This window comes from Nelumbo lutea, chromosome 3, assembly GCF_056320005.1.
Source record: "Nelumbo lutea isolate HS-2025 chromosome 3, American lotus-T2T, whole genome shotgun sequence".
NCBI lineage: Eukaryota > Viridiplantae > Streptophyta > Magnoliopsida > Proteales > Nelumbonaceae > Nelumbo > Nelumbo lutea.
The window spans coordinates 28996920-29019308 of record NC_142686.1 but is presented as its reverse complement, the minus strand read 5'-3'; the positions used below and the strand labels follow the sequence as shown (position 1 = coordinate 29019308).

General features: G+C 38.1%; 2 long non-coding RNA genes across 6 annotated transcripts; both read right to left on the bottom strand.

The window, feature by feature from the left end:
* Window positions 1–1922: 1922 nt before the first annotated feature.
* Window positions 1923–4667, bottom strand: LOC148863911 (uncharacterized). The gene is made up of 3 exons (XR_016108901.1): window positions 4547–4667; window positions 2261–2313; window positions 1923–2041 (listed from the first exon to the last, which is right to left on the bottom strand). It is a non-coding gene; the product is annotated as an uncharacterized LOC148863911 (long non-coding RNA).
* A 34-nt stretch (window positions 4668–4701) lies between these two features.
* LOC148863910 (uncharacterized) lies at window positions 4702–21136 on the bottom strand. 5 transcript variants are annotated; one of them, XR_016108897.1, is made up of 5 exons: window positions 20623–21136; window positions 20507–20528; window positions 17787–17909; window positions 6400–6442; window positions 4702–5054 (listed from the first exon to the last, which is right to left on the bottom strand). It is a non-coding gene; the product is annotated as an uncharacterized LOC148863910 (long non-coding RNA). The 5 variants fall into 5 exon arrangements; XR_016108899.1 differs by having other exon boundaries at window positions 17787–17892; XR_016108896.1 differs by lacking the exon at window positions 17787–17909.
* Between the last annotated feature and the right edge of the window lie 1253 nt (window positions 21137–22389).

Here is a 22389-nt window from a genome sequence, read left to right as displayed (position 1 = left end):
ATCTAGGATGATTTTTATTCAAACAAAAAAAAAACCTAATCTGAAAGCATGCCACATTGTCAAGATACCCCATTTAGATTGTTTTGTGTAGACAAATTGCGGTTTATTGTCAGTAAAGTCCACCTCTAGAAAGCGTTGTGTTTTTAGCTGAGAGAGAGAGAGAGAGAGAGAGAGAGAGAGAGAGAGAAAGGGGAGGCGGTAACGCGGTTGATGGGTTTGTGGACTCTGTTTTCCTCATGGGTCCAAATGGTGGAACAACTGGAGTACAGTTGAACATGTTTTCTCCAAGGAGCGGCTAGCCACCAATGTGAAGGTGACAGGAGATGAGCCCAATGAAGAACAGGAGAGGTCCACCAGTGACAAAGACTCTGGCCTGCTCTCTTCGAATTTCATGTGTCCATCACTTCCACACTGATGATGATGATGACAATGATGATAGCTTTCATGGCTTCTTTTTATTTTATTTTACTGTTCACTGCATGCCGCCTCCATTTTAAGAAACCCTATCTTCTGTATCCACGCCAGCTTCATTCTTCTTGTCTGCGCCTTAGAGTACCAGGTCATAGAGTCGACCTCATTTGAAATATTGTGGGGGAGTTGCCAACATTTTTCATTTGGATGGCACTCCCCCTACTAGTTGAGCAAGTGCTTCAGAGCTTTTTGATCATTTGGAGGGCAGCACTGTACACTTTACAACACATGGAGCCTTGCTTGGTTCTTCTAGTCAATTTGAGGATCAATTTTAGTGCCCTGTGACCACATTCTTTTGTCTCTATTCCTTCTTCAAGCAGTTTTACTAGAAAGCTTATTCTCAACAACACCCATTTCTCAACAAAAATTGAGTTTGTTTTTGAGCTCTTCTGATCAAGTAAAAGCTGAGTTGGGAATTGCTGTTTAAGTAAAAGTTTCTTTTGGGCCTTCCACTTTTTTTTATTTTTTGCTTAGTGGCAATGGTTCAAAATATTGATACCGTATTGTATGATACTGATTTCTGAGGTTACTGATACACAAAATAAGAGGAATTTGAGACATTTATCAACTTTAAACAATAATAATAGATGTACAATAATGGTAATCTAATGGGCATTGACTAAATCTACAGTTATCTAAGAGTATGGATGGTTAAAATGCATGATACTGAAATTTTTTTAGTATCAAGCATATCGATACTTTGAACCATGTCCAATATTCAATTCTTTAGATTCATCTTTTGAATCCAAGGATGGAGCATGACAATACATAAGTAAACTGTCATTAATTCAGTTACTAAGTTTCATCTCTGAAAAAAAAAATGTTAGCCAATGCAGTGCTGTTAATATGATCTCACAACCAGGGGTGGACTGAGGGCACCAGAGGAGCCATGGTCCCCCGTGCCCCAAAATCTCCAGTTATGTTAATGGATTATTAGCCCCATCCATGTTTATTTGCCTCCCTCTACCATGGTTGGCCCCCTTAATGGCTCCACACCCCCCCCCCCCCCGTGTGAATCATGAAAAATGCATAAAGAAGGATAATGGACTAAAGCTAGCTTTCAAGTCACTATTGATGTGGGCTTAATATGATGTAGGATTTTGAAGTAGGGTCCGTTATAGGTTGTATGACAGAAGTCTGTAATAGAGCATTAGGGGTGATTGGGTGAAGACTGAAGAGGTAAAAACTATGGGTATGGGTCCATTTTTATGGACAGGGCCAGTCGAGGATACATTATTAACAAAATGGACCAAGGGCCTACCACTATGAAGCAAAAGTTTGAACACATGCTAATTGAGCAGTATAATGATACAAGAAACTATGATTAGACGAACCCATCATTACAAAAATAAGTGACTCTTAGGCTCTTAGCAATTGCTATTTTGGTGGACCGTGAAAACTCATCTCACTGGTTTGGAAGCCGGCCCGGCTTTCAAATCATTAATGAATTAAACCAATTTCTTTCTGTCAACGTACGTCTTAGGCGTGCAGTTGAGATTGGTCAAGTCGTCCATCCATGTTTCACTCGACTGACAGAACAGTTGGGTTACCGGGTATAAAAGAGTGGCACCTACCATGGACAACTAGGTTTCAGAAATCCAAACCATTATCCAAATTAGGTAGAAGTTAGAACTATTAAATAACTAAATTCAAACAAAATGAACTTGTGTAGGGTCGTTTTCTCCTTAAAAGTGATACAAAAGGTGAGACAGGAAATGCAGAAAAGAAAAATGCCATTCAGATTGGATGGATAGGCAGGCACTGTATCTTAGCTGCTCAAAGGACATACCGTTATCTTGTTCACCAGCTCTGTGCATTTGAGTGGTATCACTGGAGAGGTGGCTGTTAGAAGTGCAGCAGATGATGTCAAGAGTGCCTCATGCTGATGCCAACAAGAATAAGAAACGGATACAAGAAATGAAAGTGGAGAAATACGACGAAAGTGGGAAACCCAAACTTGATAAAAAGGCTAAAAAAAAAGGTGTACTTTTAGAAGAAAGAATTGGACAATTCCAAATGAATACTGTATCATACCTTGATACAACTAATATTTTGTTAATAGTAATAATGAGGAACGCATTGGCTTCTTCCATTTTGCACCATACCGTTCTAGTATGGCATCACTAGAACATCCACAGGGTTATCCAGATGGAACATCCAAGATTTTGATATATAATTTAATAAGTGATGGCTGTATATACAAGGCACCTCTCGAGCTGCAACTTAAATTTGAACTCTACACCAGAGTTCAGACATGTCTCTTGCATTTTGTTATACCTAAGCTACTGGAGCCTAGGAGTAAAAAAACACTGTTCATTTCCTATGATATTAAATGAACTGTAAGCCACACAACCCCCCCCCCCCTATTGGAGCAAGGTTTGGCTGAACGCGATGGCAGTTCAACTGGCTGTGGAACCAATGATAAAGTTCCACGCCAGTAATAAAATACATGGGGCCAGCACGTATTACAGTGGGACCATGAATTTATTACTGGCGTGGAACCTCATCATTGGTTCCACAGCCAGCCGAACAGCCATCGCATTCAGCTAATCTGAATTCCCTGTATTGGCATGTGTCCCACTTTATGACCTCAGCTCAAATGAAGTGAGATGCTGAGATTCCTTTTTCATGTGAAACTTACTTTAGGACCCTTCAGTTCAACTAAATGCAGTTGTAATATTCAAGTCAAATATTTTCTTCCATGAATACTGAAGTATTGAACACAGCACTCTCTAGAGCAGCATTTCCAACCTGTTAATGAACCGTCCTGTTGGACCAGTCACCCTGTCACAATCTCAGTTTCAATCTTTAACCTATTATATTACAGAAATACCATTGACTCAGTCAATGACCTGTAAACCCAGACAGTTGAACCATTGACCTATCTGACCCATTCAATGGGTTTCTGATTATTGTATTATTTAAGTATTTTTGAAAAAAATTATAATGATGACATCATGGGTTGACCAACACCCAGATGGTTGAACAACTGCCCTGTTGACCCAGAGAGAAAAGCGGTCCAACCTCTGGGCCAGGTTTTAAAACACTGATCTCAAGCAACAGAAGACAATAAAGATCACATCTGTTCCTACCAATCATGGAAAATGGAGGACCTTCAGAAAATTCAGAACTCTTATGACAGTCTGGGCTAGCTTTGGATGGGTAGCTGCATAAATGGAGTTATGATCGGTCTGAGTGGGAAAAGATTTGCAAAAAAATCTGATAATAAGGCCCCCCTCACTTTTCTGCAGAGTCAAGATACAATTTTAGGCCTATTGTTACTCTGCACTACTCCACCCCCTTCATATAGAATAGCATGAAGATTGAGAGACAATCAGGGTATGCTAGTAAACAATTGAAAGGTCAAAGTGGAAAAAAGGAAAAGCAAATCCCTAGAGCCCAAATGAAAAACATGGTCAAAGGTTAAAAAGGTCTTGTGAAGTCAACAGGATCTGCTATTTTTTATGCTTCAGTAAGAGTGGGTGCTTGTGAGTTCTTCACAAACGCATCTGCCATTGCGTGGAATAGTAGATCAAAGTCTACCTCATAGGCAATAAGAAGGTAGTTCTATTATGATGAGAAAGCATAGAACAACAATTAGAAATTATCAAAAACTAAGATGTTTCCTCAACAATTAGGTTTCTTAGGTCATACATGGGAATTTCTGCCATCAATCACAAAAGCAGAACCTTATGGAGAGACACTCGCATGTGTCATATGTGAAGTGCAACTAAGATCCAGAGTCAATTGATGGGATAGATTAATTTGTACAAATAATCAAAGGGGAAGGATTTATTTGGATGTAGTTACAAATCATGTAGTTTCTGGAGATAAATCCTTTTAGCTAAGAAGGAAATCCCGATCTGGTTTCATCTTGATTCTCATGAAGAAAGAAACCACAAGACAAATATTAAAATATGCGCCAGTAACTCCACAACCATAAAATAAAGGTAAGACTGGTGCCCTACTAAAACTTAAGTCAGAAGCATTAATATTAATGATAGCGCCCATAGGACCTAGACAATACGGAAATCAAATGGACAGTTTAAAGGACCATTTCATAAGGTGTACTCACCATTATGTCAACTGCAACATGTCGTCTTATCACTGGTTCACGTTTTTTGTTTCATGGTGCAGTTCGTGCACCATAGATTTTGCCTTCTTTTGGTTTGTTTAATAGCAAGGCAATTGTGTGGGGATGACATACTGGTGATTAAAAAAACAAGATGGTAAGCCAATAAATCAATTCTATTTCTTTGTACTGTTGCCTTTTTTTTCTGGGGCATAATTTGTCAGAAGTGGGGGTGCACATTTAATTAATACATCTCAATTCCAAGGCAGAAGAAGAGGAAACATTTAAGGAGAAACTGTGTACCTTCATGAAGAATATGTAACAAAAGTAAGCCCTGGAAGAAGTGGACCTATCATAGGAAATGCCATTCTTATCATTGCAACTGATGTTAGTGGCCTAAGATTCTTAATTCCGTACGTCCTTTCAAGCCATGTGGAAGGTTACTGAAACAATCCAGCATCATAACCACTGTAATTATGGGGCTGTTCTCCAATGTGAATTGTTTTCCTTGCTGCAAGTTCAAAAACAAACAAAACCAACTTGTTTGGAAACAAATTGATTCTTAAAACAAAAACACAGAAAACATGTTCTTGGTTATATGTGTTTTTTTTTACAAAACTTAAGCGGAAAATGTGTTCTTGAAACTTTTGGTTTAAAAACATGTTTTGAATCTTTTGATCTGGCTATTCAATATCATGTTCCATAAATTATGTAATATCTGTTCTACAAAATTTGGTGCCTTTCACCAAATTGGTGCTATTTATGTAAGTCAAATGGTGAGAATGCTTTTCATATTCTTGTTTCCTGTCCTCTTGCTAGTAGCATTTGAGATTGGTTCTTCTACCTATTTGGATGCAGGTGAGACACCCCGATGAGCTTGGAAAGATTGTTTGCGCCATTTACTTGTAGATGGCCAAAGAAAAGAGGGAGAATGATGTGGAGATGCACAAGGGCAGCAGTACTATGGGTACTATGGGAGGAAAGAAATCGGAGATTATTTGAAGATAAGGAAAGATGCAAGGCAGAAATCATAGAAAGTATTATGATGAAGGTGATCTCATGGGTGAAAACACTGAACTTATTTTCAAATTTTACAGTGGATGATATGATTAGGAATTGGAGGCTAGTTGCTTTCTCTTCCTTGGCAAAAAAGATCCTGAAGGAGTGGGTGCCCCCTGAACCAGGCTTTGTCAAATTGAACTTTGATGGCAGCAGTTTCGGAAACCCAGGAAGATCTGGACCAGAGGGGTTATAAGAAATGAAAGAGGAAATGTGTTGGGGCTGTATTCGGGTCACATTGGAATTGGAAATTTCATTACAGCTGAACTGAAGGCAATGGTATATGGGACACAAAAAGCTAAGGAGATGGGAGCGGAAAGGTTGGCTGTGGAAGGGGATTCCAAAGTTATCATCAATTGGCTAAAACAAAATAACAGTACACCCTGGATATTCAGAAATGGCATCAAGAAGATTAAAAGTCTATCCAAGGACATGCAGCTTTCAATTCAGTGGACCCATAGAGCAGCAAATGGTCTTGCAGACCAGCTAGCCAAACAAGGGGTAAACAGGGATCAATGTTTCTGGGCTCAACTGTAAGAGTGAAAAGTAAATTTACTAGTGGATGCACTGTAGTGGGGTAGCAGAGGCTACTCATAAACTATAACCCCTGTAATTTCTTTACATTAATGAAATTTCATTTTACTGATAAAAAAACGTATTGTTTTTTGAAACAAAACCAACTCGTTTTACTTTTCAAAACAAAAAACACAGTTCAGTTCCGTTTTTTTCTTGATGTGGCAATTTCAAAAACAAATGAAAACAAAATTGTTCATGTTGTAAAACACCCTTTATATTACCTAATAAAAAAGCTGTTCAACATTGCCAGAGTTCCATAGACAACTGCAGGAAAAAAAATATAAGAACTCAATAATTGTTCAAAGAAAATAACATACATTACCATTTACCAGAATGATATTTCCAGAACTAGACATCTATAGCCCTAGATATTTTATAACTCAGGTCGGATAAGACAGACAGACTGAATGCCCAGGGAGCTGTCAGCTGACCACTAACTCAGATTGGATAAGGCAGTCAGACTGAATGCCCAGGGATCTGACCACTAAAGGATGTCACTTTGATAAACTACCCAGACATACATCAATCAATATCCAGGACCAGAATTGGGTAATGGCCCTTCGTAGCAGCAAACCAACCAGCAGAATAAAGAAAGAAGAGAAAAGAAAGTAGAGACGGAAGATAGAAAAGAGATTGGGCAAATAAGAATGGGCTATAAAGTGCCCTATTCTCTACTTTTATTACTGAAAAGAAAAACTGGTAAAAGATATAAATGCCACTAATACAATACACAGCATATGCATGACCAATAATAAGGACTATTAGGCTTTCCTAGGAATTAAAAAAAATAAATAACAAATAAGGACTATTAGGTGCTCTCTAATACTTCCTCGTCAAGCTGGTGCATGGATATCATGCATACCCAGTTTTCCCTAAATGTCAATTGACTTCTTGAAACTGCCTTAACTAATACATCAGTCAATTGCTCATTGGTCTTTACAAAACTCCACTGGAAGCTAACTTCTCACAAATAAAATGTTGATCTACTTCAATATACTTAGTCAGGTTATATTGTAAAAGACTATGAATTATATCAATAGACACCTTATTATGACAATATATTCATTGGGTTTTCAATAGAACACCCCAATTCTTGAAGTAAGCTTCTTGCTAGAGACACTTGCAAACCTTCAATATCATATGCCTGTTTCTTGCCTCAACCTATATTGTTAAGGCATTTTTCTCATGTTCAAGAACCCTGGTGATGCAGGAGCCAAAGAGTCAAATTCTCAATTTTCTGGTTATTTATGTATTTCTGTATTTCAGAAAGTAGGGATATTTTGGTAATTTTAATGTGTGCCTGTAAGGTCCAGCCTATAGGTTTGATTTGTCTACCCATAATTAGGGGTGCAAGTTGGACCGGGTTATGTTGAGTTGACGTCAACCCTAACTCAACCCGAGCTGTTGAACGCCCAATCTGAAGTTTTCAGGGTTGGGTTGGATTCAGGTTGGCCCGAATTCTTTACTTTTTCCAAATATTCTTCTTTCCTAGATTCAAGGTTTGAGGTCAATTCAATTTTAGCATTATTACATATAAACGACATAGTTATTGTGATTTAGAAAAAAAAAATTCCTTTAAAACTTAAAATTGTTTGCATACATATATACTTATTCATATATGCATAAGTACATAACACACAAATAAATGTTTATATAATATATATACAAACAACTATGAAATTAAGCTGGGATCATACTCTTCAACCCTAACCCAAACATGAACCTGACCCAACCCAATCTAACTGTTTTGGGTTGGGTTTGGGGTAACCCAGCCCAAGTTGCCGCCCTAGTCATAATTTAGTCATGTCTAAATTTTCAGTCATTGGTTAAGTGATTTAAGCCCATGTTTGGGAGTGCTTCTAGAACAGGCCTATTGGGCTTTTTGCATTTTAGAAGCCAAAGGTAAGATTGTCATTGGACTATCTAATCTTTTTAGTTTTTTTTTTTTTTTTTCTAAAAGTTTTGGGTTGGGTTTGGGCTAACCCAGCCCAAGTTGCCGCCCTAGTCATAATTTAGTCATGTCCAAATTTTCAGTCATTGGTTAAGTGGTTTAAGCACATGTTTGGGAGTGCTTCCAGAACAGGCCTATTGGGCTTTTTGCATTTTAGAAGCCAAAGGTAAGATTGTCATTGGACTATCTAATCTTTTTAGTTTTTTTTTTCTTTCTAGATTTCCATTGTCATTAGGGGTGATCATCAAACCCCAAAAAAGAAAACCGAACTGAAAAATCCAATGTTTTGGAAAAACCGAAGGTACCGATTCGGTTTTGGTTAACCAATATGAAAAACTGGCAGTTAATAGAACCAACCAATATATATATTTCAAATATATCATTATTAAACATAAATATATATATGCATTATACATATATATATATATATATATATATATATATTTATAATGTATAATTATTATATATTATTTATATTACATATATTTCTAGTATTTATATTATATTTAATTATATATTTATGTATAACATATATTAAAAATTAAAAAACCAAAGAACCAAACCGATCAATCGGTTAACCAGTTGGTTTCGTTTTTGATTTTCCAAAAACCGGTGGTACTAGTTCAGCTCAAAAAAAAGTCCCACAGATCGGGTAACCAAACTGTGAGCATCCCTAATTGTCATGATGTATTCACTTTTTTTTCCTTCCAATTTGAAACTAGACCTTGTTCAAAGGTGTTTTTCTTCTTTGAAATCTTATTGAAACTTTTAATGTCTCCCCTTCCCACTCTGCATAGAGATTAGACAACCCACATTTTCAGGTGTTGTCCTATTTCTGTTTGTTTGTATGATCATTCTATCAATCAAGATTTCAACATTAATTTCATGGTATAGGAGGGGATTCTAATTCAAGTAACAACACTTCTGTTTTGTAACCTGATCTACAATATTCTTATCCAAGTTTGAAGTTCTGAGGTGTGTCAAGGAATGAAACATGGTTACAAACTCAGGCTCAAACATTAACAGGAGTTGGATTGAATCCGGTAATCCAAGATTTCCAATAGATTCGAATTCGAATTCGAATGTACATTCATAGATTCGACCAGGTTTCAGGTCGAATTCAAATGTCTCATATATTTAATTGAATCAAACTCGTATGGAGATGAATTCAATCCGATTATAGCCTTAATCATTACTGCTACACCCACCACCCAGTACTCGTCATTTCCAAAACTAAAAGAAAATTATGTGACCTTGTCTTTTTTCGATGATTGAGACAACTCTTCACTGTTGAACATCTCTAACCCAAAACAAAATCCCTTTCACTTCTCATCCCCTAACCCAAAAACCCTCTCTTCACTGTCTTCAACTTGCAACTCTCAGCTTTGCCTCCACTATCCTATTGTGAATGTTCTCATCCATCTTCAAGGCTCTCAATGTTTACCTATTAACATTGACCCACTGTTGTCTTCTTCTCCCATTTTCAAGTGAAGTTGTTACCGTGAAGCCATGAAATTTTAGTAGGAATCTGCTGAATTAAAAAAAATATGAAAGAAAATAGTTTCTTGAAGAGAGAAGGAAGAGAGAGAAGGAGAAGAAGAGAAGAAGAGAAGTTTGAAAGAAAAGAGAGCAAAAATCTGGCTGCCCCCTTCACTTATTATTTATACTAAAATAATAGAACAGTACAAAGACAACTACTATGGTCCCCACCTCCTATCTAACAACTAACATAAAACATCTATTCAGAAAAACATCATAAAACTAATTAATCTTCAACACCCCCTCAAGTTGGGAGTAAATGTCACACATTCCCAACTTGTGTAGATCATGTTTAAGCTTCTTCTTTGCCACCCCTTTAGTGAGAACATCAGCCAACTGCAACTCTGAAGAGACATAAGGCAAACAAACTTCTCCGATTGTTACCCTTTCTCTTATAAAGTGTCTATCAACTTCAATGTGTTTTGTCCTATCATGCTGAATTGGATTGTGGGCAATATTGATTGCAGCCTGATTGTCACAGTATAATATCATAGGTTCCTCTGCTTTCACCCCAATCTCACTCGAAGGAGATCTAACCCAAAGAAGTTCTGACACCATGAGCCATGGATCTATACTCAGCCTTTGCACTTGACCTTGCCACAACCGCTTGCTTCTTACTCTTCCAGGAGATCAAGTTTCCACCTACAAAGGTACACACTCCTAATGTAGACCTCATGTCATCTAAGCATCCTGCCCAGTCTGCATCTGCATAGGATTCTAGCTTTAGATTCTCATGATTTGAGAAAATAATGCCTCTACCAAGGTGCTTTTTCAGATATGCAAGTATTCTCTCAATAGCTTCCCAGTGCTGAACCCGATGTGCATGCATGTACTGACTCACAACACTGACAGCATAAGATATATATGGTCATGTCATACACAAATACAGTAGTCGGCCCACCATTCTTTGATATCTCCCCACATCCTTTACCAATTCACCATCCACACCATTAATTCTATGATTTGGATCAATAGGAGTGTCTATTGGTTTGGTCCCCAACTTCCCAGTCTCTCGCAGTAGGTCAAGTACATACTTTCTCTGTGAAATGAAGATCCCATGCTTGGATCTTGCAACTTCAATCACTAAGAAGTATTTGAGCTCACCAAGATCTTTGATCTCAAATTCTTGCTGCAATGATTTTTTGAGATCATCAATCTCCTCCAGATCATTTCCTGTCACTACTATATCATCCACATATACAATCAGAATTGACACCAGAGCATCTCTCCTCTTCACAAAATGGGTGTGATCAGACTGCGTCTGTGTGTATCCAAAACGGATGAGTGCCCCTCTAAACCTGTCAAACCAAGCCCTAGGTGACTGTTTCAGTCCATACAGAGATTTTCTGAGTCTGCACACCTTTCCTTTACCAACATTTTCATAAAAATCTGCTGGAATGTCCATATGTACCTCCTCCTGTAAGTCACCATTGAGGAAAGCATTTTTTACATCAAGTTGGAACAAGGGCCATGAATAGGTGGTTGCTAGAGATAAAAGGATACGAATTGAACTCATCTTAGCTACTGGTGCAAAGATTTCCAAATAATCAACACCATAGGTCTGAGTATACCCTTTTGCTACCAACCTTGCCTTGTACCTCTCTATCTTGCCATCGGCCTTATACTTCACTGTGAATAAGGCAATATAGGAAAGATAGTGTGATCAACTATTTCCCAAGTTTGGTTTTTGACCAAAGCATCCATCTCATCTTGCATGGTTGTTTCCCACTCAGGTTTGGAGAGAGCCTCAGTAACATTCTTGGGTATAGACATAGAATCCAGGGAAGAAAGAAAAGCACGATAGAAGGGTGATAAGGCACTATAGGAAAGATGGTGTGAAATGCAGTGGGTTGTACACTTTCTCTTCCCCTTACGAAGTGCAATGGGAAGATCAAGGTCAGTGGAATCAATTGCAACAATGGTGTTAGGGACAAAAACATTATCATCAGAGAACATAACAGGCTCAGACTCAAGAGGAATACCTGGAACTGTATCTATCGAATCTGGAGTTTCAGAATGACTGATAGAGAGTGGTGTGGGTTGAGGATGTGTGGAGTCAACCATCATCTGTCGGTGCTAATATTGTTGTGAGCCTGCCCGTAGTGGCTCAGGAAATGAAACTGGAGGTGCAGGTGCCAGCTGAACTGATGGTGCAAGTGGTGGCTGAACTGATGTAGATGCTGGCTGAACTGATGGAGGCACCACAGAAACAGGAAGAGAAACAGATTATGAGTTCTTCTCCCCAAAACTCTCCCCCTGAGGAGAACCACTTGAGAAGAAGAATGTGGATTCAAAAAAGGTAACATCCATAGTGACAAATTTGCTCCTCGACACTAGGTCATAACAGCAATACCCATTTTGGTTCTGAGCATACCCAAGAAAAACACATTTCTTGGCCTTAGGATCCAATTTCTTGCGATGAGGGCCAAGAATGTGAACAAAAGAAACACAACCAAAAACCCTCAGAGGTATATGAAATATCTCTTCATCTGGAAAAAGAAGGCTAAATGGCACCTTAAACACCAAAGTCCATGAAGGAACACGGTTAATCAAATGCACAACTGTAAGAACTGCATAAGAACTGAAGCACACACCATAAGACTCCTTGCCACCTCCACAATGTGTTTGTTTTTCCTCTCAGCAACTCCATTCTGTTGTGGTGTATATGCACAATTGCTCTAATGAACTACACCATGTTCTAAGAGATACATGGTCAGGTCCTTCTCAAAGTACTCTCTGGCATTATCTGATCTAAAAGCCTTAGTTCGCACTCCAAATTGTGTGAGAACCATCTGGTGGAATTGTCGTACTAAGTTAGGAACCTCATCACGTGATCACATCAAATATATCCAAGAATATCATGTATAATCATCCACAAACAAGAGAAAGTAACGGAATCCTCCCATAAAAGGAATTTGATATGGCCCTCATACATTAGTGTGAACAATATTAAAAGCAGAAATACCTCTTTTATTACTTGGTTTAAAAGTCTGTCTACAATGCTTTCCTAACCGACAACTCTCACACTCCAAAGTAGATAATTGAACAGACTCAAACAACTTTGGGAAAGGACATTTCAAAGAACTAAAATAAAGATGTCTCAAGCGCTTGTGCCAAAGCATAATCTGGTTCACTGACTCTGACCCTAACATGATGGCCCTGATGTCTCGGAATCTCATCCAGAAGGTGGAGTTCATTCACCTCACGACCACTCCCAACCATTTTCTTTGACTCCAGATCCTGCAAAACACAATTACCAGGAAGAAAAGTCACAAAACAATTCAATTTTTTTGTCAAAGAACTAACAGACAGTAGGTTGGTATGAAGTCTAGGGACATATACAACAGAAGACAGAGTTATATCATTGGTCACTCTAACTATCCCCTTCCCAGTAATGGGCATATGTGAACCATCTACTGTAGAGACTCTGTCTCTACCAGAGCACAACCAATAGCAGCTGAAAAAGGTAGGGGCATTAGTCATATGCTCAGATGCTCATGAGTCTATAATCCAAGGAGGTCCCTCCTTACCTGAAGTGGATGCAAGATTTGCAGTTGCATATGAACTACATGTATGTGCAAAGGAAGTGATGTAGTTGGCTCCTACATTCTGCTGTCCATCTAGAAGGCTAGAATTGGGTGAATCTTTCTTACTCATAAGCTGTCCAAACCTCTCAAATTCTAATCTCACTGCTGCTACTGCAATGGATTCCCAATCAGTTTGGGAGAGAGGGGCTGAAGAATCTCTTGTAGTGGCTACATTTGCATTTCCCTTCTTGTTTCTTATCCGAGCAGGCATAAGATTTGGATGAAGCTTCCAACAAGTGTCATTGGTATGCTTAGGCTTCTTACAATAATCACACACCAAGTCCTTCTTATCTTCCCTTCTAGCCTCACTACTCCCCCTGTCTCCATTCGGCTTAGGTTTTGTTGTACCAACCATAGCCGACTGGTCAATCCCAGGCTGTCTCAGCATTACATTCCTCCTACTCTCCTCTCCAGAGACAAAAGCATAGGCCTAAGAGAGTGTCACACCCTCCCTAGAAAGAATATGTTGCCTAGCAATGTCAAATTTAGGGTTCAACCCTGCCAAGAACTCAAAAACCCTATTCCTCTCTACCAGTCTGTGATAAGTTGTTGCATCATTTACACTTTCCCATACCACAGTTTCTAAGTAATCTATTTCCTGCCATAGGGTTTTCAGCATAGAGAAATACACAGCAAGAGGTTTTTCTCCTTGTTTCATACTTATCACCTGATTTCTTAATTGATAGGCTCTAGCTTCATTTTGCTTCTGAGCGTAGGTTTCAGTCACTCCATCCCAAATCTCCTTAGCAGTATTAGCCCATAGGAAATTTTTTGCAATATGAGGTAACATAGAATTATACAGCCAGGACATTACCATGTAATTCTCCTACACCCATTGGGAAGAGTCTGTATCAGGTTTCTTCTCCTCCCTAGTGAGATACCCTAATTTTCCACGGGCACCAATAGCCATCTTAGCTGATTGTGCCCACTCCGAATAATTTGTACCATCAAGCTTTACTGTAGTAATGATCCCGAACCCAAAAATACCACTACTAACTCCAACACCTAGTCCCACAGTACCAGTAGATTTCATCTCGGTATTCCAACTCTTCATTTTACTTCAAACAGTTCAACATAGAAACCAACCCTTTCGAAAGATGAAAACCCTAGCTGGAGGGAAATCTCTCTCCTCCCCACGCCTCCCAACAGAGAAAAGGGTGAATCGATCACTTCGAGAGGCCTAAAAAATTCCAGAAACCAAACTGCCCTCTTCATAAAATCAAAAGAAAACTAACAATACCTGGGTGCCCAAGATCAAATCAAAAACAAAGAGTCCAACTTTTCTGAGACTCTTCCCTGTACTCTAGTTCTTCCTAATTTTGATGCCAAACAGTAGATTACCTTCCTGATGTTTAGATCCCACCAAAAACTCCAAGAACTGGGCAATCTATAGCAGATCGATCAGCCCTTTACTACTTCATGCAGTCGGCTGATCTAGGGCTGCATGAGAATGCTTCAAGAAACCCTAGTCGATGCTCTGATACCAAGTAAGAATCTGCTGAATTAAAAAATATGAAAGAAAGTAGTTTCTTGAAGAGAGAAGGAGAAGAAGAGAAGTTTGAAAGAAAAGAGAGCAAAAATCTGGCCGCCCCCTTCACTCATTATTTATACTAAAATAATAAAACAGTACAAAGACAATTATGCCCTTATAGGGCGGCAAAACATAAAACAGCATATATAACACACAAAAACATAATAAAATTTGGACTCACATAACTACTGTGGTCTCAACCTCCTATCTAACAACTAACATAAAACATCTACTCAGAAAAACATCATAAAACTAATTAATCTTCAACAGTTTTCAAGCTCTCAACACTAGTTGCTGCTATTATTTCCAGTGGAAAGACTAGAGTTCACTGCTATTTTCTTCTTCTCCTCCGCGTTGCCACTGCTAACTACCAACTGGAGCATATCATCTTTGACGGTTCAACTCATTTGTGTATGTTTTTTTTCTTTTTTTCACATTATAGATTAGAAAAAAAAAAAACTCATTAGTCAGTAGAGAGCATACAATATTTGTCTATCCTTATATTTGATCATCTTCCTTTCATTATAAACTAGATACCCTTCCTAATTCCTCCTCTACCTCTGTCTCTAATCATCTTTCTTTCATGCTCATTTTAAATTCTTCTCTGGCTCGCCAAACAAGCCAAGGAATACGGTGGACCCTCTTCCATCATCTATCTTCCACTTTCACCTTAGATTGTTTTGTTTTATGCCCCATTATTTAACAGAATCACAGAAAAATTGATGTGCCGAATCAGTTCCCTGCCAAAAACAGGAATTTGGCCAAATTGTTTTGGTTCAGTTCAGTTCTAATATCTAATTTGGTTCAGTTCAGTTGATGAAAAAAGTTAAATCAAAATTTTGGTTAGGTTCTAAAACCGAACCAAACCAACCGAATGAACACCCCTAATAGGAACCTAGGAGCAGCTCCAATGAGTAATAAAATGAGAGAAAGTACTAAGATGATTTACCATCAACAGCACCCAAGGTTTTAAAAGGCTAAAAGGCATAGTTGTAGTTGAGGCGCAATGGCCCAAAAAGGTGAGGCGTAAACCTCAAAACGTAAGAAAAGAAAATTAATTAAAGTTTATAAATTAATAAAAATAGCATATAATATACCAAGTTAGAATGCTGCAAGGTAAATATCCATAAAATAGAAGTTTATAAGCAATAAGTTTCAGCATTTAAGCATTAAATAAAATAATAATTAATCAACTAACAATTATAAACATTTTACATTTCATGTTTCAAAATGCAAAGTTATCAAATTATTCAAATGACCAAATTAGAAGAAAGGAAACATGAAGAATCATCCATATTATTGATATTAGATTTATGGTCACCCAATAGTTTAGAAGAAAGGAAACAACTTAGTTAATTTGATCTATGCAAAAAAATCAATAAAAGAAAATAAATCCATTAGGAAAAATAAATGAGAAAAATAACAAACTTGGGATGTTAGATTTACAATAATAAGGGAAAAAGATTCACTTTTATCCAAGAGAAATTAAGAACTTGATTGGCCCTTTTTTGCATTGAACTTTCCTAAAACACTAAGTGAAACTAAAAGAACTTGATTTTCCCTATTGGTTTTTCATTTTTACTCTTTTTATTTGGCCCGTAATTATTTAACTGCTTCCATATATTTTGAACTATAAAAATGCATAAAATATATTTTTTCATTAAATCATTAAATAATTGTTGATACTTGGTCTTACACCTCAAGCTATACCTCATGCCTTGAGGCTTGAGGCAAAATCTTCGCGCCTCACTTCAAGGCATGTGCCCCATACCTCAAGGCTTAGGCCATTTAGAAGAAGTGATTTGTTACAAGTTGAAAGGGCTAGAAAGGCTAGGGGTAGAGCAAAAGGACATAGGTAGAAGTAGTAAGAAAACCCCATATAGTTGGGATAAGGCGTGGATGATGATGATGATGATTTATTTATTTATGTTCTGTTTGGTTGCAGGTGACATCTCCCAGACATCCTTGCTTTTCTCACCACCAAAGAAGAGAGACGAAACTTTATGAAGGTGTGCTAGGGTGGCCATACTTTGGTGCTTATGGGAGGAGAGAATCACACATATCTTTAAGGATAAGTGACAAAGGTGTTGAAGCCATCATTGAAAACATAATGATCAAAGTTGTCCATATGGTCATGAGTCTAGAAGCATTTCTATACGTCTCAATAGATGATATCTCAAGAAATTGGCAACAAGTGGCACCTACCTCCATGTTAAGGAGAGTGCACCTATCACTTTGTCCTCTCCAAACTCAAATATAATCAAACTGAACTTTGATGGCTGCATTTGGGCAGCCCAGATCTATCTGGAATAGGGGGACTTTTCAGAAACTCAAAGGGAAATATCCTGGCAGCAGTATATTCAGGTCTGGTAGGGAAGGTGACTCTACAAGGCAGAAGTTATGGCTGTACTACGAGGTCTTTGACTAGCTAAGTCTATGAACTTTAAGAATATTTTGGTCCCAGGTCTATCTGGAATAGGGGGATTTTTCAGAAATTCAAAGGGAAATATCCTCGCAGTATATTCAGGTCTGGTAGGGAAGATGACTCTGCAAGGCTGAAGTTATGGCGGTACTAGGAGGTCTTTGACTAGCTAAGTTTATGAACTTTAAGAATATTTTGGTTGAAGGGGACTCACATATTGTGATAGGATGGACAAAGAAGAATGGTGTATGTAGGAGCTTGGAGATGTAAATACATGGTGAGGAAAATCAATAAATCGCAGCCAAATTGATAACAACATACATTTGGACTCCCAGTTTAGCAAATACTAAGGCTGATCGGCTAGCCAAACAAGGGGTAAACCAATAAGGGTTTTCTCATGTATTACAAACGTTAGAGGACTAGTCAAGGCTAGCTATCTCAGTGGGCAACTGGGAATATGATCCCTGATGTGCATATCTTCTATTTTCATCAATAAATAAACTTTGACAGTTACTGATCAAAAGAAGAAATGACTAATATGTAACCAACATAAAAAATAGGGATAGTAGTAAACCCACCAATTCTTCACACAAATAGCAAGTTATCTGCTTGGCTCCTCACAAATCCTAGCTTTTGAACTGCATAGCTAAAAACTAGAGACCAGACCTGGGTATGCTGTTGGGCCTACACATATTTCCTTCCTGATTAGAAATAGCGAGTCAAGTAAACTTCTTCATTGAGGTTTACATGCAAGAAAACATTTTTACATCTAAGTGATGCAAACGCTCAAATTTGTTCATAAGTAAAAGGATCACCTTAATAAAGTTCACTTTAGCTACCAGAGAGTATGCATCTATCCCACAAGTAATGAGCCACCTAGGAACCAACATGGCCTAGTACATTTAAACCAAGCCATCTACTTTTTATTTGATTGTGAATATCAACCTGCAACCCACCAATTTCTTCTCTACAGGGAGATCAACTACCCCTCAAATACCATTCTTAATAAGGGCTTTCCTCTCCTCAACCATGACCTCCTTCCATGTTAGATGACTTACAGCTTCTTATACAATAAAACGAATAGAAACACCAGACAAAACAGTAAGAAATACATGATATGAAGGAAGCAAAGTATAAAAGAAATAAAGTAAGAAATAGGATGCAAAGTACAATTGCACTTTTCTTTTAGGCCTGTATTGGATAAATGAAAGATCAGAAACAGGAGAAGGAATAGTTTCAAAATTAAGGGCATTACATATATCAAAAAAGTCCCTAGTGCAATAACCATAACCTTTCCTTCTCCTAGAGTATACTTGAATACTTTTGTGCACTTCATCTATTCCTGCTTGCAACTCAGAACCAGGCCGAGGAAGGACAACAACAAGAACAAGGTTAGAGGTAATGACCAACAATATGGAGGGAAAAATGGTATAGATGCATTTCACATGTATCATACTCTCTTTGAAGAGAGGCATGTGCGAGAAGGAAAAATCATGAACTCCCAAAATATCACATCACCATATAAATTTTTCCCAAATGCTTCAAAATAAAACTTATAACCTTTTTGAAATGAAGAAGACATATGGAGAAATATTGAACACAGACCAATCTACATAAAACCTGAAAAGGAAATTTGAGACTCAAGACAAAAGAAGACATATGGTAATGAGATAAGCTACGGTTAGAATAGGTTCTGACCAGAACTTTTAGGGAACATTGTCCCCAAGAAATTTCCATCAACTGTTTGTTTTTTTCTTTCAGCCGTTATATTTTTCTTCCAAGGCTAGAAAACAAGATGTATGGTGAATAACATCACAAAGAACTCTATTTAACCTTACATTATCAGAATTAAATAAACACCTAAATTCTTTTCATATATTGGATTAGGATAACTGGATGAAAGGTTTTTATGATACCAGACTGCTCTTAGTTAGATAAACCTAGATAAATCAAGAGTAACTGCCAATGCCAAACAAATAAGTGAATCATGAAATAAACCAAACATCGCTATTCCCAATGTCAAATAAACAACTTTTATTATTATTTGAAGGAAAGACATATCTACAATGCTTCATCAATTGGCATGAATAAACTGGAAAAAAAAAGAGGGATCACTAAATTTAATAACTGAAATGGCAATGACCTAAATGATTCTGCCAAAGAAACATATTCTCTTTATTAGAGGACTGATTTGACTGACATAATTAGCTTTACTGCAATGAAAGACAACTTAGATCATTGTTGAGTATTCTATGTTTTATAAGCATGGGGATATCTAACACGCACAACTTGGTATAAGAACAAAGAACAGTTGATTCTCTTCCTTCTTTGATTTTAATTGGAAAAAGACTGCTAACATCAGTGATGTCAGCAGGAATACAACTAACCTGCTCCTCTTGAAAAAAAAATAATAATAATTCTGGTAGAGGATGAATTTAGAGGTTTTTTTGGTCATTTACATATAGGTGTTTGATCTGTTTTTAGGTTTTTTTTCAGAATTAATGGTGAAGTTTTTAAAAATTTCAGGTTTGAGTAATCTGTCAAGTTTGTGCAATTACATGAGAAGTTTCCATAGATAGGGGTATGAACTCTGAAGAGCTTATTCTGTAGGACTTTTCTGAATCAAAATAACCGGTCTTATTTGATTTTCTGCAGTTTTGAACTCGGTGAATTTTTCCCCCAATTGCAACCCAGTCCTGTAGATGACATGGTTGAGTGAGATTTACTTGAATGTTCCATGGTTGGTTGATGCGTGAAAACCATTTTAAACTGTTAGTTGGTGCTTGAAGACTGTTTCAGATTGAATTACAGGATGTAAACCTGCTTACTGTTTGATTCATAGTCTGTTTTCTTACTTATTGATTACTGCCCCCTTCCTCTAATCAAGAGGAGAGACATTAAACTAAGATGACGGCAACGGGTCATGGAAGTAAGAGGGCTACAGGGTCTGGTTCTGAAATAATGGGTCATAGCAACAATCCGAATGTAGAGTGGCATCAGTAAGAAAAATTGTGTATTGAAGGGAGAGAAGCTAGGGGATGCAGGCATGGAAACAGGAAAAGAACCATGAAAAAGGATCAGTTTTCTCCCGATTCCTTATCAAGTGGTAATTTGGTAATTTTGAGTTTTTTAAAACTTATTTTTGAGTTTGTTAGTGCCTCAGGAACAGAGTTCTTCTTATCCAAGCAGAAAAATTGCAGACAATAAACCCAAAGCAGCAAAATTGCAGACAATAAGCCCAGATAAATCATTGGAATACGATAAAACATTAACATCAAATACAAAGTTAGGAACTCACAGGGGTTGTAGCGAGAGCTCCTCTGCAATAGAAAACAAATTGATGCACATTAGGAAGAATAGAGAAACAAGAAGTGAGGGTTGGGGGAAGAGACAAGGCGAGAAAGTAACCAATACCAAGTAAAGGTTGAAGAGATGGACAATGGCAATTCTGGCAGCATGGAAATGATAAGGCCGGGGGGGTTATTTGGTTTTGGTCGATTGCGTAGAGAAGGTGGCAGGTGGTGGAGGTGGGTGTGAGAGTCAACAGTGGACGAAGGATCAAGGAGAGCGAGTGCGACCGAGGAATTGACAACCTTTCAAACGTCGAAGGGGAGAAAAATGGCGGTCATACTTCCTACTGTAAGTTAATTCTGTATCAGGATGAAAATGGACCAGTTGTAATTGTAAGGAGGCTGATGGGGAATTTTTCACGAATCAATTTGATGTCAGATAAAGGGTGGGTATGTGTTGATAGATTCCAATCGGACATCAGGAGAGCTTCCCTCCTCCAATTGGAGGCACCTTTGTTGCAAATCGGTTCGGGTTAGGTCGGGAGTTGTAGAAACCCCAGCTCTAACCTTAAATCCAATCGGACTTTCCGGTCGAGTTTTTTGGCTCAGGTTGGCATACTCGATTTCCTCACTTGATCAATTCTTTTTGGTAGGATGGGTGGATGTTCTTATTTGGAATTAGCGGATAAGGTTTATGGATGGCAATTTTGCCCCATCCGTTCCAGGTACTCGGCCTCGGCCTCCCAGACCCGATGGGGTCGGAGATGGAGATTGGCTTTCGGGGACAGGGATGGAGGTAATTAACTAATTATTATCATTTGATGCTTATATTTAAGTAAATTTATTTTTTTAAAATAGTTATATCTTAATTTCTTTATTTTAAGTAAATTTATTTTTCAAAAAATACTATTTAATTGAGACAATTAATGATGAAGGGTGATTTGGCCCGACCTAGCGAGAAGGGGATACATGGACACGACCTGATTAAGGGATGACAGCTCAGCCTGGCAAGCCTAGTTCGCAACATTTGAGCTCGAGTGTTCAGCCACCTCGGCCCAAAACTCACTTCGGCATCCAATCCAATTCGGAATTAAAGAACCGAAGTACCAGCTCGAGACTAACAATCCGAATCGCCACGTAACCAACTCCAGAGGTCTCTCCAGCAGATCCTGAATCTCTCGAGATCACGATGAGCTAACAGATCTCGACTTTTCCGAAATCACGATGAGCTAACAGATGACTTTTTCGAAATCACGATGAGAATTCATCCTAGTTCCGCCAGAGTCAAAAGTTGAACGATAAGCCTTATCTACATACTGCTCATTCGGAAGCGGAACAAACTCTATCTCCACACCTTGGAGATCCCGGAGCTTTTTCGTGAGTCCCACGACTACTCCAGTATATAAAGATAGGAACCTCAAGGCAAAGGTACGTGTGATTACCCTACTCTCTAGCTCTCTAGCTCTCAAACCCTCAAGCATTCAGCTTTCATTACAATGTACTAACTTAAGCATCAGAGTGACCTCGTCGGATTAGCCACCCTAGGTTCTCTGATCCACTGTCTTGTAGATAGATCGAGCTCGTTGCTCGATTGGAAGCCAGATCACCCTTCAGTTGGGAGTAATCAAATCGCGCAACAACAATTGCCATTTGATGCTCATACTTATTTTTTAGATTAGGTAAATACATGTCTCAAAAAAGAAATATTCCGTGTGAGGGTGGAAATAAACACTCTTTTAATACTCTTTATTATGAAAAACTATGATGCCACTATGCCCCTTGTATATAGATAAGATCCTATTCAATTTTAAACATCAATGAATCAAATGTGGGACTATCTATCATCTGTTTGAAGCAAAGCTTAAAGTACCAAAAACTTAAAATGTATCGA